This window comes from Chiloscyllium plagiosum, unplaced genomic scaffold, assembly GCF_037043375.1.
Source record: "Chiloscyllium plagiosum isolate Xiang-an unplaced genomic scaffold, Cpla_swu_hap1 HiC_scaffold_20, whole genome shotgun sequence".
NCBI lineage: Eukaryota > Metazoa > Chordata > Chondrichthyes > Orectolobiformes > Hemiscylliidae > Chiloscyllium > Chiloscyllium plagiosum.
This window is the reverse complement of record NW_028270158.1, coordinates 18523151-18529150: the sequence shown is the minus strand read 5'-3', so window position 1 is coordinate 18529150 and position 6000 is coordinate 18523151.

The window sequence follows — 6000 nt, the reverse complement described above, 5'->3', positions numbered from 1 at the left end:
AGCAATAGCAGCACAAGTTTGAGGCGGCAATAGAGTCTCGAAGTATAGTTCTTACAAGAGTCCCTTATACACAGTTTTTACATATATTACTGAAATTCTCCTTGCTATAGAGTTACATTTTTTATCTATTGTATAGGACACAAAGGTTTGAAAGGCTTCTGTCCTGGGAGACAGGAGATGGGTTAAAACGTGCCAAATGCTGGCTACTGATGGGATGTCTGTCCGATCTGCTTGCATAATTAGGACGTGTTACCCCTTTTGTCTTTTGAATTAATAAAAGTTAGTATAACTTCTTGGTCTATATGCTCTAAATAAATTAGGAATCGTAATAAAAGAATAAAGGATATTAAACTGATTACTGCAGCTGTGTGGTGAGATTTATTTACTATTTGCCAGGAGGAGTTTCATTCATTCGTATAATTTCATGTAAAAGTCGAATTTCTTAGACTATTTTTTAAAGTTAAATTCATGGGGTCGACTATTACATGGATACTACTTCTGAGGGGCTGAAATTCATGCTACAGTCCAAAATACCATATGATTAGCAGAAAAGCCCAATTGATTTCTAAATGAACAAAGAACAAAAAACACAATGAATTATGGCAATTACTAGACAAAGACAATAGAAACAAAAAAATTCATTTCCTCATTGTATCATTTATGTACAGGATAATGTTATGTACATGACTCACAAATGTTTATTATCTGTGAAGAACTAGGGTTGACTTTAACACATGTGGAGACTTGATGGGTATGGTATTGTTCTGTATGCTGATAAGATATGTAAATGCAGTAATGGGCTTGAAAGGATTGTGTTTAAATTTGGATACTACAGAACCGTGGTTTTATGAATGAATGAAACAAGTAAATAACGAGTTAGTAAAGGGTTATGAATGAATGAATGGGAACCCAGTATTAATGAATGTAGTGAGCTGGTGAGTGAGTTAATAAATTTAGCCTATAATAAATATCTCATACTACAATTCAAAAACGTTTGCTGGATAATCCTGAGCATACAAAAATTTAGACTGACAACCAGTTTAGGTTGCAGTGTGGCACTCTTGTGCGTATTGGAAGCTACCCATATTAATACAGAGGACCCTGTTCTTTGCGGACAGAAGGGACATGTACATCCACTGTGTCAACAAAATAGGTGGCAGCCATTCATTGGCATGAAATGACCTGACCAATCAGAATCAAACTGCTGGTTTAAAATTTAAACAAATCCAGGCAATAACCTCTGCCAATGAGAATGCACATGACAACATGCCAGCATTTTTCACTCATGCAGTGTAACTGCTGGTCTTCCAGTTTAACTGGTGTTCTTGTGAATCATCCTGATGAATGCAAACAAAAAAATTCAACAAAATGTGTTTTTGTTTGCACCATTTGGAACACATCTAGGATTCACTGTGTTTAGGCCAATATATCCTACCTAACATTATACACAAATTGAACATGGTATTCTAGATAGGGTCTCATTAAGGCTTATTAAACTGAACTATAAATTCTCCCTTTTGTTCTCTCGCCCCCTTTAGATAAAAGCCAACATCCCATTATCCAAGCTGATTGCCCTTTGTACTTGTCTTTTTGCTTTTGCTGATCTATGAACCTGGATTCCTAAATCTCTTCGCTCCAGATCTATCTCTATTCTGAATTGTAGCCATTTTGTATTTTATGCCCAATAACATTGAAATTTGCATAAGGAAGTCAATCTCATGGCAGTCTAGAGGATCCGAAGACCATGTGCACTCTCTGTAAGTCAACTTATGATTCCATTCTTTCTATTTCTGTCTCCAGTGGTACAGCTGCTGCATCATTTTCAATTAATCTTTCAATTTATAAAATGAATATATGCAGTATTATTTTCCTAACCAATTCTCTTTTTAATCCTTCTTGTTTGGGGTGCTAATTTATTAATAGGTATGATTCCTCAGTTACTGGCTTTCCCATTGGGTATATCACGGTAGTGGCTATTGTTCATGATTGAGTTTGTAAACTGAGTGTTTGCATGAAGTCATCAACTAATCTATCGTAATGTCAGCAATACAAAAAGAACAGCATCTTTGAACACATCTTCTAAAACAGTCAGGGAGCCAGAGAACAAAATAGGTGAAAAAATACACTGAGAGATCATATTGTAAGTTCCAAAGAAGAGTCATATTACTGACACGAAATTTTAACTCTGCTTCTCTTTCCACAGATGCTGCCAAACCTGCTAAGGTTTTCCAGCATTTTCTGTTCTTATATTACATTGTAAGTGTTATAGGAAAACAAACAACAAATAAATGGCAGTGTTTCCTGATCATTTTAATACTGAGAATTGATGTGTGTCAATGATCAACACCAAGAAACCTGAACCTTATATAGTGTCATGTAAACATTTGTCATCAAGACACTATTCAAAAGGGCCACAACACACTGCAGCACACCAGAACTGCAAAAAGAGGAAGAGGAACACCTGTACAAGGTATTCACCAAAAACTGATACCCGCGCAATTTCATCAACAGATGTCTAAGAGAAAGACAACGGAACGAGGACATGCCGCAACCCAAAGGACTAGCCACACTACCATACATCAGGAGCATTTCAGAACTGACAGCCAGACTACTGCGACCACTTGGACTCATAACAGCACACAAACCAACAGCCACCCTCAGACAACAACTCACCAGAACGAAGGACCCGATACCCAGCATGAGCAAAACTAATGTAGTGTACAAAATACCATGCAAGACTGCACAAAACACTATATAGGACAAACAGGAAGACAGCTAATGATCCGCATCCATGATCATCAACTAGCCACGAAACGCCACGACCAGCTATCCTTAGTAGCCACACACGCAGACGACAAGCAACATGAATTCGACTGCGACAACACTACCATTATAGGACAAGCCAAACAAAGAACAGCCAGGGAATTCCTAGAAGCATGGCACTCATCCACAAACTCCATCAACAAACACATCGACCTGGACCCAATATACCGGCCACTACAGCGGACAGCTGAAACTGACAACCGGAAACGGCAGGGACATGCCACTATAAATACTGGAGGAAACACCACAGAAGCGGTTCACAGGAGGCTCCCAAGCACTGAGGATGTCACCTAGACAGGGGACGAAACGTTTGCAACAAAAATTTCCAGCTCGGCGAACAGAACCACAACAAACATTTGTAATGTCGTGTTTGATATTTGAGCCATGGTTAAGAGGTTTCTGCTGAAAATACTGAACATATCATTAGTACTGTACTGAATTAGAACATAGGACTAATGTTGAGGTTACTAGTTTAGTATTACAGTTTAAATCTATTTTAGTAATAGTTTAAAATGCCATTAAATAGTTATCTGTGTGGAAAGCTTCAGCAAACAAAGTCACAAACAGTGAAACTACCACAACATTTTGAATGGTTCTAAAATTTTAACATTTTAGTTTGAAAAATGTTACTATAAAACACTTTAAGAAGTTAATAATTGATGCATCATTAAGCTTGGGTACACTTGATGATCTGAACATAGAATGTATTTGAATTTGGTCTCTGCTTCCATGCTGATTTATGATTAATCTTGTGTGTGGAGATCTCATTTCAATTCGTGTGAGACAGGCTCAGTTGGTAACCTCTCACATTGAGGTGTAAATTCAAGTCACAGACTTCAGCAGATGAATTATGTTGATGCTTATATTGAGGGAATGCCACACAGTCAGTGCAGCTTAAACAAAAATTCTCATCTGCCCACTCAAGTGGAGCAAAAAGAGCTGGGCAATTCTCCCCAGAGACCGAGGCAATATTTGACCCTGAAACAACGTTAAAAGGTACTTAATTGGAAGCAAAGTGTTTTGGAATCTCTTCAGGTTTTGAAAACGATTACATAAGTGTGGTTTTCTCTCCCAAGTAACAAAAACAAACAGACTTTTAACAATATTACTTAATTCTATAGAAAACTGAACTTGAACAGATTGAGCCAAACATAACCAAATATTTCAGGTTCAAAGTCAATCAGTGCTAAGGGACACTACACTACAGGATGCTGCAATTGCTTTTGGTACTCCTATATGGGGTAGGAAAATAATTAGCATCTGTATCTACTCCTGATAATTAATTAAAACTGGAAGTAGTAAGGCAATATGGATTGGTTTTGTCTACTGCCATGACATTATATCCTTGCATATGTCACCATTTCCAAGAATTAAGGGGGAAAATAGGTGAGAAAAAGAGCTCCATGCAAAAACAGCATGTTCCATTTATGTTTACTGAAGTACCTGAATGTCACCAGATTGAAAAATACAACTTTTCCTATTATGTAGTTACTTGGTATAGCTGTTCAATAGGCTTCTGGTGAAAAGAAGGGGCACAATGAATAACTAGTCCCACAGTGTTAACTATTTTGATTCATTCATGGGATGTGGAATTGCTAGCAAGGCTAGCATTTATTTGCCATTGTTAGTCGTTCATGAAAAGGGCCGGCATATCACCTTAATGAACTACAGCTGTCCTTTAGGCGAAGATGCTCCCAACAATGCTTGTAGTTAGATGGTTTCATTCATTAAATATATGTTACAATTTCTTTATTTGTGCTAGGTGGTAATTCTGTTGCTGCTATGTTAAGCAGTGACTTTTTCTGAAACAATGTGCATGTGGACTTTGGCTGATGACATGCCAGACCGCCACAGATGATTCCCCAATCAAGCAGTCTAATGTTACTGGTTGGACTCATTCTTGAAGAATTGTCAGTTGGGTGAATTAATGAAGACTTGATAGCCTCATGAGAAAGTAACACAGATAAATTTGCCTGCATAAAAGAATGGAATGAAAATGGAAAAAGGAACATCATAAAGCACTATCTTAGTGTGAGGTAACATTATTTCAGGTTCTTTTTTCAATTCCTGAGTAATATCCGTGCAATTAACTTTAGATTGTCTTGTTGTTCTGTAACTTTTTCTTAGCAGTTTATACAGCTAGCAATATTGTGAAAAAATTACATTTGTCCTTTTTGGTACTTACCCCACAGTCAACACTGTAATGTCAGATTATCCAGACATTTATCATTTTGTGGCTTTGCAGTAAGCCATGATTGCTGAATTTCCTTACAACAGTGATTTCACCTTAAAAGCATTTTTGTGATGTGCAGAGGTCATCAAAAATGCTATATAAATGTAAATGATTTTTCTCCTTTATTGATTCTTTTTCCAAATATTATAAATTTACATATTCTCATTGCCAAGCAACAGAAATAATTATTTGCTATGTCAAAGATGTTTCAGAAAATCAGGATTTGGAGATGCTGGTGTTGGACTGGGTGTACAAAGTTAAAAATCACACAACTCCAGGTTTACACTCACACACATATACACTCACTCTCACAGACACTCACAACCCCCCACCCCAGACACACGCACACACACACTCCTACAGACACACACACTCCCACACTCACACATGCACCCTCTCACAGACTTAAACACTTTACACTCACACACACACATATACACTCTCTCTCACACTCACAACTCCCCACCCCTGACAGACAGACACACACAAAAACCCACATGCACACATACACATATACGTTTGTGGGGTGAATTTGTACTTGCTCAAAAACTGCATGAATCCATGTAAGACTCTGATAATTCACTTTTTAGATTAGAATCACTCTAAACATTATGGCACAGACAGGGAACACAGGGGCAAAAGTGAGGACTGCAGGTGCTGGAGACCAGAGTTTAGATCAGAGTGGTGCTGGAAAAGCACAGCAGGTCAGGTAGCGTCCCAGGAGCAGAAAAATCAAATTTCGAGCAAAAGCCCTTCATCAGGAAACACACATATACACTCTCTCTAACAGACACTCACAGGGAACACGGGGGGCTAACACCTTTAACATCTTATCTGGCTGACACCAATTGTTACAGTTAACCTGAGAATGAAAAAGGTTTTGTGATTTACATATGAAAGCAGTGAAACTATCATGGTCATTCGAACAGATGAGAGACTGAACA